Consider the following 14,219-nt stretch of genomic DNA (forward strand, 5'->3'; position numbering starts at 1 on the left):
TCTCACACTTCTCTGGTTGCCAGATATAGAGCTTCCTGCCTGGACATCTATTCTGACCCTCTGGAGCTGTGTTGCTGCATTCTCTGGTAGTTGGTCCAGAACGCTACCCTCCGGATCCCTGTTGGACCTTTGTGGTCTATTGTGGTTGCCCACCTGGGTGTATGTGTTTGTCTGTTTTGTCTGTCCTCTCCCTGGTGTTTCCCTCTTAGTGACAGTGGTGCGGACTAGCGATCCCACCGGCCCGTTCACTATCTAGGGCTCATTTTAGGGAAAGCCTGTAACGCACCTAGTTGATCAGTTAGGATCTCAACTGCGGAAGCAATGGACAGCCACTATTATCCCACCGCCCTTGTTTTTGGCTGTGGGATTCGCGGTTACTCAGTATGTACCCCAGGCGTCTCTCTCAGTCTTGGGCGGAGAGTTTGGGGTAACAAAATCATTTACCGCTATCCATCTAATTAGTTACTGCTGGAAAGGAAGGTCCCCCAGTATTACAGGAGTCACAAGTTAGTATAAGCTTGTGCACAGTTCAGAGTTAGTATATAGTATGCCCTCAGTTTAGTCTATAGTATGCCATAGGTTCAGGGTTAGTATATAGCATGTCCTCAGTTTTAGTATATAATATGCAGTAGGTTCAGAGTTAGTATAGCATGTCCTCAGTTTTAGTATATAATATGCAGTAGGTTCAGAGTTAGTATAGCATGTCCTCAGTTTAGTATATAATATGCAGCAGGTTCAGAGTTAGTATAGCATGTCCTCAGTTTAGTATATAATATGCAGCAGGTTCAGAGTTAGTATAGCATGTCCTCAGTTTAGTATATAATATGCAGCAGGTTAAGAGTTAGTATAGCATGTCCTCAGTTTAGTATATAATATGCAGTAGGTTCAGAGTTAGTATAGCATGTCCTCAGTTTAGTATATAATATGCAGCAGGTTCAGAGTTAGTATAGCATGTCCTCAGTTTAGTATATAATATGCAGCAGGTTCAGAGTTAGTATAGCATGTCCTCAGTTTAGTATATAATATGCAGTAGGTTCAGAGTTTGTATAGCATGTCCTGAGTTCAGTGTTGGTTTGGGAATATCGCCTCACACCAGGACCTTAATCAGAGCAGGTAACAGGCATATACTTGCGGTTAGTTGATCCTGGCTAGGAAGCCAGCAGTGGGGAAGCCAGTGGCAAGAAGGTAGGTAGTCCTTCACAATGTTGTTAGGGATCCAGGTCTGGATATGTGGACAGAGTCCTCAGATGCAATGGAGCTAGCAGGTTGCGCACTCCATTAGTGGAACACCCTGCTTAGCACCTGTCTTCTATTTAAGGCCCGGAGGTAAGTGGGCGGAGTCACAGGGAGCTGCTGCGATCCAGGCTGTACTGTTACAAAGCCAGGGTTTAGGCACGTGATCGCCGCACGGGTGAGGAACCCGTCTAGGGACGTCAGGGCAGTCAAGTGCCAGCCGCAAGGTGAGTTAGGGGTCACCACCTTTCCCTCTCCCTTGGGCAGGGCTTTCCCTTTTTCCTCCCTGTGCGTGACGCCGGTCATTACAGTGCCAATAATTATTGAAGGGGAACTATCTATGTGGTAATAGTATTTTCAAGGGGATTATCTTTTTCTGTAGTACAGTATTGGGAAGCACAGTGGGCACAGTATTAGAAGTGGCAGGATGGGGTGTTCAGAAGGTGGGGAGGAGGATGGAAACTAGGAAACTAAGATGTCTGTTTGTCAAACTCAGCAGAGACAATAGATGGCTGAAAGAAATCATCATGGTGGTCTGGTCTGAATGGAGAAGATAAAGAAAAAGAACATCTACATCAGAGGACACATCACTGTATGTAAGAGGTATGTGGCGCTGTATTACCCTTTATGCTTTGTAGCTTTGTATGTAATGTTTTCCAAGTATGTCTTTAACAGTCGGGCTGGAGGGAAGAGGTTAGGTTAAGAAATTGGCATTGGGGGGTGCTATTTAAGTCTTCGCCTCAGGCGGCAGAAAGACTAGGTGCACCCCTGATAGTCCCTTTACACAGATCAACACAGCAGGCAATCAGGAACGAACTGTTTATTCATGATAACTTCCTTTACCTCAGAGGATGGGAGTTGCCTTCCACCATATTACATGAAAGCTGCATGTCTCCATATAGAATCATTGTTTCTGAGCAAGAGATTGTGGTTTACACAGGGTGACCTACGGCCCAGAAACCATGATTTAGGTGACCTCATTAGCTATGCTTTCACCTGTTCATCAGCGGCACCTTTACACAGGGCAATTATCGGAAATGAGTGGTCCTCTTGCCTTAATTGTTGGCGCATGTAATAGGGACTTTAGTGAATGTGTCTGAGAATAATACTGGTATGACCAATACATTGAAGTTGTAGCCAGCGAATGGCTATAGGTAAATATGTGCAATACAATCCAGGCTACTTTGAGCATGACTGTGCCTTCAGAACACATATTTTGCAAGTGACATGTTATACCAGCAAATATATTACTTTTGTCTAAAATTTTTATGGAAACCACTTAGCTGTAAATGGAAAGAAAAATATATCACATAAAAAATATAGTATATATTATTATTGTATAGTGGTCTGTGCTCTTTGACTATATTTTTATTATGTAAAATTAACTCTGCCACCCAAGCATAATCTGCATGAAACTATAACACCTCCAAACTCGCACACAGCTTCTTGCTTGCTTCACTTGTACGAAATATTCCACAATGCGTGAGGCGAGATTATTAGCTGATAATGAGCCCTGACTGGTAAGTCGGTTACTAGCGCTTGCCAATGTAGCTCTGTTTTCTCAGTTACCGTACTTTCTTTGCATAAAATCTCTCCAATAAATCAAACAAAGATCCCATTGGACTATTAGATGGCATAAGAATGTCATATATCACCCAAAAAAACGGCATGAAAGCCTCAATATTAACCGCATGAAATAGTTCAAATATTTTCAGGGTGATATGTGCTATATAGGCATACACAAGAATCCACTATTAAAGCAATGCTATCTTTTTTCAGTAGAACAAACCTATTAGCTTCATGCCACATACTTATATTATATTTCTTCTGACTTTCTAACTTGTTTGGTAAGTAAAGAATGTACTGCTTGATAATATTTCCCAAAAAAGGTGGTCTCTCCAATATATACACTATGCATCTATGTATCTGTATGTCTATCTATCTATCTATCTATCTATATAAATATCTCTATGATCTTAGCAGTAGAATATTCTAAACTTTCTTTCACCAACATATGGACTTTTAAAGTAATAAACCAATTTTTAATTGACTGAGCATTTAGGTTATGTTACAAATCAGCACACGAACGTATTTTCTTTCTGCTTACGTTCCGTTTTTTTGCGGACCGTATGCGGAACTATTCACTTCAATGGGTCTGTAGAAAATACGGAAGTTACTCTGTGTGCATTCCGTTTACCGTTTGTCCGAATGGCCCTTCCACAAAAAAGTAGTGCATGTCTTATTATTGTCCGCAAATCACGGTCCGAGGCCCCATTCAAGTCAATGGGTCCGCAAAAAATACGGAACACATCCGTATGTCATCTGTATTTTGCGGATCTATACTGTAGAAATGCTATGCCAAGCCCATATTGCTCATGTGTTGGGGGAGTAATAAGTTACTGTTTCTGTTTCCGATCCGCAAAAAACTGATCAAATACAGAAACCATACGGATATGTTTTGTGGAATAACAGAACAGAGGAGGACTTAAATCAGAGGGAAAAAAAACTCAGATACGGACAAACGGATCCATGAAAAACGGACCGCAAAACAACAACAACTTTTTTCCCTGCAGCATTGCAGGGAGTAAGTTTCCATACACTGCTGGATTTCTCTTTGATCCTTGAACCTTTCCGAACAGCCACTTATGCAGTTTGGCTTCCCTTTGTTTTCTTTGTTCCCAGCTAGTTCCCATTCATGTTTTTTTCTTCCAAAAACACCACCACACCTGTCCATGGGTTGTGTCTAGTAATTCAGCTCAGCACCATTAAAGTGAATGGGGCCGAGCTGCTATAGAACACACAACCTATGGACAGATGTGGTGGACAGTCATGTTTCTCTAACTCTACGCAACACCTTTAATGACTCGCACATATCCCTGTTGCTTTGGCATACCATTTGTTTCAGTGAGTCGCATTATGCTATGGCCCAATTAGCCAATCTCATAAGGTCTATCGAAAAAGGGGTTACCGCCAGTGAAAAGTGGACTCTGCTTGTTTATTTTCCTGATTACTAAACTCTTAGTACCAACCTGCTTCGAGTTGAGGACAGAGACAGAGTCTGTGCTCAAATTACATTTTCTTTCTTTTATTGACTAAAACAACTTTCAGTCATTGCACTTTGCTGCTGAGACTTTGGTTTTCATCACCTGACTTTTCGTATCATTTCAGGGAACCGTGATCAGTGGGGAGCCTTGCATCACGTTATAAGGCTCTTTCACATCGGCTTTCTGTATTTTTGTTGTTCTTCTCTGTTATAGGAGCAGAACAATGAAAATAATGGAAGTAATGGAGCTTTTAATGAATAAAGTTCCTTGTTTATACATTGGAGTCCACCGGGTCATCTATTGGAGGGACCATGTGAGAACTACGACTCTACACACAATCTCGGCGAGGGAGAATCAGCAACAAGTGTCTTGAGCTTCATCTTGTGCCGTCCTCCATGGTGAAGTGAGTAAAGATTTTTCCATTGACCAATGACCCTGAGGGGTTTTGAGTGACTAGAACCCTGTTACACTAATATGTAATTGATGTTTTTTTTTACTTTTTATCTCATCAATGATCAGTCCATATCTTTCCAACTAGCACAATCTCCCTTACCACAAAGGGTGAATTTTAAGGGACTATTGATCTCGTATAATTTCTTTTGGGCCGACTGGCCACATGTGCTCCTATAATTTCTAATACTGTGTCCAGCAGTGTGGCTATTTCCATCAGCTGCTCTCCATCATATTACCTTAATCTCTGGCGCTCCACCAGTTTTTCCTTTTTCGGATTTTTTCTCTCTATTTATAATAATGGAAGTGCCGGATTGGGCACTTAAATGGCAGGAACAAAACAGATGCCGTTGACTATAATGGGATCACTTCAGTTTCCATTTAGAACGCCTTGCTATCGGAAGTAAAAGTCTTGCATGCAGGAATTTTCTCATCACTTTTCAAACCTAGTAACCCAGCGCTGCAAGGCACCAGTGCTAACCACTGAGCCACTGTGCTGTCCTCCTACAAGGCTTATACAATGCACTGTATTATTTCAGTGAGATCAAGGTTTTGTAACGTCTCAGTGCCAACAAATGGGTTCTATAATGTGTGTTTATTCAGACGTTACATGTTGCTGATTAGGCATAACACGCTTTGTTCCTTGAACTATGAAGTAATGTGCCTAGATAGTGAATAGCCTTGGTTTGGCAGAAGCGATTTTTCATTGAATACGAATGAAGTACTGTATGTAAACTACGGTTCTAGCACAATTTACTTCCATCATTTTGTTTTAATTAAGGTGGCAAACCCTGTATGAAGAATCACGTAACATCACATCCAAGTGGTTATAACCTAAATGCTGGTACTAGATGAGTTAAAGAAATTGGAAACAAATACATGTAATAGCTCAATATTTTCCTTTCAGCAGTACTATGCCATTAAAAATGAAATGCAAAATATTGTCCTTCCGTAAGAGTCAGCATAGATGTATAAAAATCATATACAGATATGTAACTAATGTTCATTTTACTGCTGCTGTGAGAGAATGATGTTATCTGTTAGTATAATAATAGATTAGTAGAATAAGGATGACAGTATGGCAGCTCAATTGTTCCCCTGATAGGCCTAATGTATATAAGATGTCCTCAGAAGAGCACTGCACTTGTCAGTGTAATGTGTGATGTTCTAAGTGTGACTCATCCCCCTTCCCTCTCTGGTCGGACTGAGTGGTCTGACTGAGAAAGTCAAGTATAACTGTTTTCCGTGCTAAAAGCTCAAACAAAGGTAGAAGTTAAAGGGGTTTTTCGAGATTTTCTTACTGATCACCTATCCTCAGAATAGGTCATCAGTATCTGATCGGTGGGGGTCTGACACCTGGGACGCCAGCCGAACAGCTGTTTAAGTAGGCACTAGAAGCCCAGTGGCCTTCTTTCAACTTTCCCTAGGCCATGTGACATCACGTTCATTGGTCACGTGGCCCAGGAGCAGCTCAGCCCTATTCAAGTGAATGGGGCTGAGTGCAATGCCAAGCACAGCTGCTATACAATGTACAGCACTGTGCAGGAGCGCCGCTCACAGGAGCGTTGCTGCCTTCTCAAAACAGTTTTAGTGTATTAGGCTACTTTCACACTGGCGTTTTGGCTTTCCGTTTATGGGATCCGTTCAGGGCTCTCACAAGCGGTCCAAAACGGATCAGTTTTGCCCTAATGCATTCTGAATGGAAAAGGATCCGCTCAGAATGCCTCAGTTTGCCTCCGTTCCGTCTCCATTCCGCTTTGGAGGCGGACACCAAAACGCTGCTTGCAGCGTTTTGGTGTCCGTCTGACAAGACTGAGCCAAACGGATCCGTCCTGACACACAATGTAAGTCAATGGGGAAGGATTCGTTTTCTACGACACAATCTGGCACAATAGAAAACGGATCCGTCCTCTATTGACTTTCAATGGTGTTCAAGACGGATCAGTCTTGGCTATGTTAAAGATAATACAAACAGATCCGTTCTGAACTGATGCAGACGGTTGTATTATCTGAACGGATCCGTCTGTGCAGATCCATGACGGATCCGCACCAAACGCGAGTGTGAAAGTAGCCTTAGTCAGAGCTGTGAGTCATTAGAAGGGTGGTTCTCTGTTCAAGGGCAAAGCAAGTAACCCTAGGTCCCCATAGCATAACTTCTCCACAACCTACCTTTGGCAGTAAATAGTTATAAGATGAAGGTCATGGTTTATATTGTCTCTTATTTGAACCAATGTTAATTGCTGAAAGCCAAAACGGGATTGAATGCTGTAATTTTTATAATCAGTACAGTCCTTGGCCGAATCCAATCTAAGGTGTGCCTCTTTCCCTTTTCTGGACTCATAATGACCTGTTTTCTTTATCCCTTCTACTGTTTTCATCTATCATCCACTATGATCATTCACTGCCCCTAACTTCTGAAAGAACATGGGCCACTAGGCTGTTGAGCTCTATAGCCGTTACAATGCCTGCTACTCTGGGAGTTACGCCAATGTCTCTTTTTTATAGTTGAGCTGATATCCATCGAAATGAACGAGGGCCTTCATTTTATCTGTAGTTCGACAGCAATAACAGCTTTATAACTGAAAAAAGGGTTAACCAAACTGGATGACAACCCCTTTTAAAATAAATAAGATTCCTTTTAGCATGAGAAAAAATCTGTATTTTAATGTAGCTGAAAAAAAAAGGTATGTTGATGCATAAAAGCCAAATCATCTAGTGTATAAATGGTGTGAACAGAGCCTAATTCTAGAAATCTTTATTCACATGAGCTACAGAACCTGCCCCACTTTCTATTAGCCATGCAATACATATCAAGGCCAACAAGGGTAAAATACACAAACACAGGGACCCTATAATGTATTAAATTACTAAGACTTTTACAAGACTGAATCTCAGCAATAAATAACCTAAGACAAGTACAATAAATCCTCTTCCATTCCATGATCTTTTATCTTTCCTGGAATATATCCCTTGGCTTCTTCCTCACCACATAAGATGTTTATAGCCAAAATATATTACCTTTTCTTGCTGGATATCAGACTTCTTCTTCCATGCATTCTTGTTAATGTAGAATGTGAATATTTCCCAGCCTCCCTGATAACATTCCCTTGGGTCGAGGAGTTACCTACAGGCTATAGAATTACAGTGGACCTCCAAACCCTTCGGAGCTCCAAAATGTATTACTCTTCTAAGTACAGTTTCATGTACTTATAATCGTCTACATATGCAGTATTATTCACTTTTGCACACTTTATTTTCTGACACCTTCTGATATTGGACTTTTGGACACCTTGATTTTTTTTTTTAAATTAAAGCAGCTTCCTATCTAGCTATTACTTTTTCAGGCTTCTTGGCCAAACTGTTCTCTGTAACATGTTGGGTGTTCCACAAGGTTCTGTTTCTAGCCAAAGTCTTTTCAATCTTTGCACTTGTCTTCTGAGACATGGTCTTTCATCACTTGACTTCTTGAATCATCTCATTCTGAGGAGTCAAATTGTTTTAATTTTGTAAATCCTCAATCCAGATGTTGTTCTTCATAGCTTGGAGAACTGCCTGCCACTTAGTTGTAATACTAGAGCTGGCTGTCATTTTTATTTTCCATTTCTGATTGCATGTAACGCAGCAAACCTTAATGGGGGGAATTTATCAAGCTCTGCACGCCAGAATTGTGCTTCAAAAAGTTTCAAAATAGGGATTTTGGCATCTCTTGCATAAGCATTTTGCATTTTTACGCTATTCACTCCAGTTCTGAAAAGTGGGCATGGTTAGCTAGAAGTTACACTCCAGATTTTTGACTGGGACTTTTTTAAAGGCTTCTGTCACTAGAATCATTGTAGTGAAACAGACTGACCTGCAAATGAGCGCAGGGCAGCAGAAGCTACATAGCAGTATTGGTCCCATCTCCATCTGTGGCTTTATTTCTGAAAAAAATAGAATTTGTTTAATATATGCAAATGAGCCTCTAAGAGTAATGGGGGCATTGCCGTTACCCCTAGTGGCTTTGTTCTCCCTGCTGCTGCGCCCAATGCACTTTGACAGGGCCAGGCAGTGCAAGTGTCATCAAACTTAGCCCTGACTTCTCCTAGTCTCGCGCCTTATCTGTGTGCTTCAGTACCCGATACTGGCGCAGTACAGAAGAGAGGCTTGCTGGCAGTTCTCCTATGTTCAGTTAATCAGAAATAAATCCACAGATGGAGATAGGACCAGGACTGCGAGCTTCTGTGACTGGCACACATGTCACAGGTCTGCCTATCTCACTACAATGATTCTGGTGACAAAAGACCTCCTTTAAAAAAGTCATAAATAAGTCCCAAAAGTGACTCCAGTAGGGGGTAGTGAAGAAAAACTGTAGTAGCATTTCTAGACAAAAGTGAAACAAACAACGTGATACACTTGATACATTTGGCGCAAGGTATGCCAATGCAGACTCAAGAAAAACTGACTTTAAATATTACCTTAAAAATATATTCCTCCAGTGTCTTTTTAACAACAGAAAATGAGTACTCCTGAATGCTTACATTACATTTATAATTTTGTGCTGGTTAATAGGAGATCTGATTGAGTATGTGAAAGGGGCCAAAAAGGGTTAAAATTCAAATAAACCATTCTAACCCTCACCGATCCTCTGCCCTTGCCATTCCAACACTGCCTGCTGCTCTCCACTTTTTGGTCCCTAGAAATGTCAGGAAAAGGCCACTCAGTGAAATCACTGGCCGAGGAAGGTCACTGCTACAGTCGGTGGTTAACTGAGGGCACCTTTCCTAGAGTTTCCAGAATGTCAAGGCAGGACCAAAAAGTGGAGAGGAGCAGTATGGAGGAATCAGTGACTATGAGCATGGTTTCTTATTATTTTTAAAGGGGTTTTCCAAGACATATACAGATGACTGATCTTCTGGATAGGTCATCATTATCTGATCAGTGGGGGTCCTACACACGGGACCTCTGCCAATCAGCTGTTTGAGAAGACACCAGAAGTGCTTCGGCCTTCTCTCAGCTTTCCCTAAGCCATGTGACATCATGTTCATTGGTCACGTGGCCTAGGCACAGCTCAACCCTACTGAAGTGAATGGGGCTGAGCTGTGATACCAACACAGATGCTATCAAAGGGACAGTGCTCTGCATGGTGAGCAGGGAGAAGGCATTGGTGCTACTGTGAGTGCCAGTGCCTTCTCAAACAGCTGATCGGCTGGGTTCCCAGGTGTCAGACCCCCACCGATCAGATACGGATGACCTATCCAGAAGATGGGTCATCAGTATATAAGTATCAGTATATAAGTCTCAGAAAACCCTTTTAATGTGCAAAGAAAATCTGGGGTAAAAATTGTCTCAAAGTAAGCCAAACAATAGTCGGTATAGAGTTAGACAAAAGTGTCTATCCTTGCATCACATTACTTATCCATCCTGAGCCCCTGTGATAAATCTGGTCCAGGTCTAGACAGCCTATCTAAATGCCCCTTTACACTGGCCAATTTCTCATGCGATTGTTCCCTCCCGACAAGCGCCTGCTCATCAATGAAGGAGATCGCTGCAGTGTGGGGAAGAGTGATCACTAATGCTTGAGGCAGTTCACACAGCACGATCTGCTGCCGGCAAATGCCGATTTATGTGCCTACACAAACTATCAATTTAACTGACGAACGAGCGTTTCGCTCGTTAATTGGGTAATTGAGGCACCTTTACTAATTGCTAACGACCCTTCCTATGAACGCTGTTTAGCGATCATCTTGGGTAAAGGGCCCTGAAGTGTATGCCATCTTTAGTAATAATGAATCTGGGCATATGAGTGAAGGTAACAGGAGCAAATAGTGACTTCTACATTCATTGGCTTCATCCTTGCTACTCTGCCACAAGTCCTATTTTTGCCCAGCTTCGCAGTCATAAACACTGACCACAGTCGACGTAAGAGAGGACGGCAGTTCTTTAGATGTCTCTGTTTCCATTGTGGAAGGTCAGAAACTTCTGGTAATATGCATTACAGTTCCAGGTTTTTCCCATTTGAGGATAATGACTCTCATTGAAGTTCTGACATAGTACAATTATTTATTTTATTTGTCTACAGCAGGGATCAGCAACCTCCGTCCCTCCAGCTGTTCTGAAACTACAACCCCCAGAATGCTCTATTCACGTCTATGGATGTAACAAGAACACACTGTGCACACTGGGAGTTGTAGTCTCACAGCAGCTGGAGTGCTGAAGGTTGCTGACCCTTGCTCTACAGAGATATAAACCTGTTCACACACATACTGTCATACCTCCCAACCTCCCTCATGCGGCGGGACAGTCTAGGATTTCAGTGGCTGTCCTGCAGTCCAGGTATGGGGGAGGTATGTCCCGCTCTCAAGCAGCTGTCTCTGCTTCCATGCTACAGTGAGGGGGCACAGATCTGGATATAACTACTGTAATATGTCACATATCTGGGCATGACTACTGCAAGGGGGCATATATCTAAACATAACTACTGTGACGGGGCACATATCTGGACATAACTACTTTGATGGGTACATATCTGGGCATCGCTAGTGTGAATGAGGCACATATCTGGGCATAATCTGTAAAGGGGGCACAATGTGGGCATAAATACTGTGTGGTGTCATAAAGGGGGAATAATTACTATCTGGGAGCATTTAGGGGAGTGGGTAGGATTAGGTGTTTAGCTATGTGGAGTTAGAGGCGTGGCCTAGTGCAGAAAAAATTTGCTGCACATGGTGTCCCTCTTCCTTCTCTTCAAAAGTTGGGAGGTATGTAATGTACATTTTTGGGTTTGCCATTTCCACAACTTAAAGGGGTTCTCCGGTCCAAACCTAATAATTGCTGGCTAAATGTAACCTGTTAGAAGGTTAGTGGCCTTATACTTACCTTCCACAGTGCAGCCAGTTTGGAGATGCATCTCCCAGTCACGTGGTCCCTCCAAAGTCCATCTTCTTCTCTTCTTGTCTTCTCTTCCTTTCTCCAGCAGGAGACGGATCATCACGAGTGACGTCACCGCCTCCTGCTGAAAAAAGCTCCGGCCGGCAGTCTTCACAGTGCACTAGGCTGAATGCTAGTGCGCATGTGCAGGACCACAGACCGGCCGTCAGTCTCTGTATCATACAAGCTTCTATCTGAAGCCTGTACTGACTCCTGCACAGCACAATGTAAGCACTGTGCAGGAGTGACATCATAGTGATCAGCCACAGAGGCTGATCGCTATGCTGTGCATGTCACAGGGCGCACTTTGGATGCCAAACAGGGGGCACTAGATGGCAAACAGGGGCACTGGATGGCACAAGAGGTACTGGATTGCAAACAGGGGGTACTGGATGGCACAATGAGGACGCTGGATGTCACAAGGGGGGCAATGGATGGCACAATGGGGGCAATGGATGGCAAACAGGGGCATTGGATGGCAAACAAGGGGGCACTGGATGGCACAATGGAGGAACGGGATGGCACAAGGGGGCAATTGATGGCACAATGGGGGAACTGGATGGTACAAGGGAGGCAATGGATAGCAAAAGGGGACACTGGATGGCAAACAGGGGCACTGGATGGCAAACAGGGGCACTGGATGGCAAACAAGGGGGCACTGCTTGGCACAATAAGTGCACTGGAAGGCACGAGGGGGCAATGGATGGCACAATGGGGACGATGGATGGCACAAGGGGGGGAAGTGATGGCAAACAGGGACACTGCATGGCATAGTGGGGCACTGGATGGCAATAGGGGCACTGTTATGGAAGCACTGTGGATGTCATTGTTATGGGGCCACTGTGGACGTCACTGTTATGGGGGCACTGTGGACGTCACTGCTATGGGGGCTCTGTGGACGTCACTGTTATGGGGCACTGTGGACGTCACTGTTATGGGGGCACTGAGTATAAGTGATAAGGCTCGTGCACAGAACTGTATCGGTTTTGCGGTCTGCAAGTCGCGGATCCACTAAATAAGGTTACTGTCCGTGTGCAATTCACATTTTTTTTTGCAGTCCCATTAAGTTCTATGGGTTTTAGATCTGTATTATGAGGACCAGAATAGGACATGTTCTATCTTTCACAGAACTGACATACGGATGTGGGAAGCACATGGACGTCATCAGTGTGTTTTTTACATCCGTATGTCAGTTCCAGTAAATACAGAACATGTCCTATTCTGGTCTTCAAAATGAGGACCCCAAATCCATAGAACTCAATGGGACTGCAAAAAATGTGGGTCACAAAATGGATACGGTCGTGTGCATAAGGGTTTAGATACACAGCTCAGCAGGCAGGATCATACAAGATAGGAGATACACCACTCAGCAGACTGTGTCATACAAAATGGGATTAGATACACCTATCAGCCGACTGTATCATATAAGATGGGATTAGATATAGACTTCAGCAGGCAGTATCGCACACAACAGGATGTGTATCAGGCATACAGGATAGGATTAGATACAGATGTGTTTGGATACGCTTGCTGATTCCAGCTGTTTATCACACTCTAGAGATAGTGAGGGAAGAGCCTGTGGACGGTCAGTGATGGGATTAGATACACAGCTTAGCAGGCTGTATCACACAGGATAGGATTAGATACACATGTGAGGGCAGAGCCTGTGGACAGTCAGTAATGGGATTTAGACACTGAGTGAGAAGTAGATTCCTGTCTGGGTGTAGAAAGATGGACACAGGAGTTGTAGTGGGCGTAGCTGCTGCAGACAGAGCGTTGTGGGGGCGTGGCCAGCCTGCGATATATCACTGTGCAGTGCAGCCAGGCTTGTGTATCAATAAAGTTATGTATTCAACAAAACAAGAAGGGGAGAAAGTAAACAGATCTGCCAGGATAATGTGATGTCTTCCAGGGGGAAGGAAAGCTCAGACATGAAAAACTGGTGTTGGGGGCATATGTATGCCTGGTGAGGGGTGTTAGGAGCACATAAAAAGAATTTTGATTTTGGGACCAGACAACCTCTTTAACCCCTTAACCACCTCAGCCCCCATAGCTTAAACACCCTGAAAGACCAGACCACTTTTTACACTTCTGACCTACACTACTTTCACCGTTTATTGCTCGGTCATGCAACTTACCACCCAAATGAATTTTACCTCCTTTTCTTCTCACTAATAGAGCTTTCATTTGGTGGTATTTCATTGCTGCTGACATTTTAACTTTTTTTGTTATTAATCGAAATTTAACGATTTTTTTGCAAAAAAATGACATTTTTCACTTTTAGTTGTAAAATTTTGCAAAAAAAAAACGAGATCCATATATAAATTTTGCTCTAAATTTATTGTTCTACATGTCTTTGATAAAAAAAAAAATGTTTGGGTAAAAAAAAATGGTTTGGGTAAAAGTTATAGCGTTTACAAACTATGGTACAAAAATGTGAATTTCCGCTTTTTGAAGCAGCTCTGACTTTCTGAGCACCTGTCATGTTTCCTGAGGTTCTACAATGGCCAGACAGTACAAACACCCCACAAATGACCCCATTTCGGAAAGTAGACACCCTAAGGTATTCGCTGATGGGCATAGTGA

The sequence above is a fragment of the Bufo bufo genome, chromosome 3, assembly GCF_905171765.1.
Source record: "Bufo bufo chromosome 3, aBufBuf1.1, whole genome shotgun sequence".
Classification (NCBI taxonomy): domain Eukaryota; kingdom Metazoa; phylum Chordata; class Amphibia; order Anura; family Bufonidae; genus Bufo; species Bufo bufo.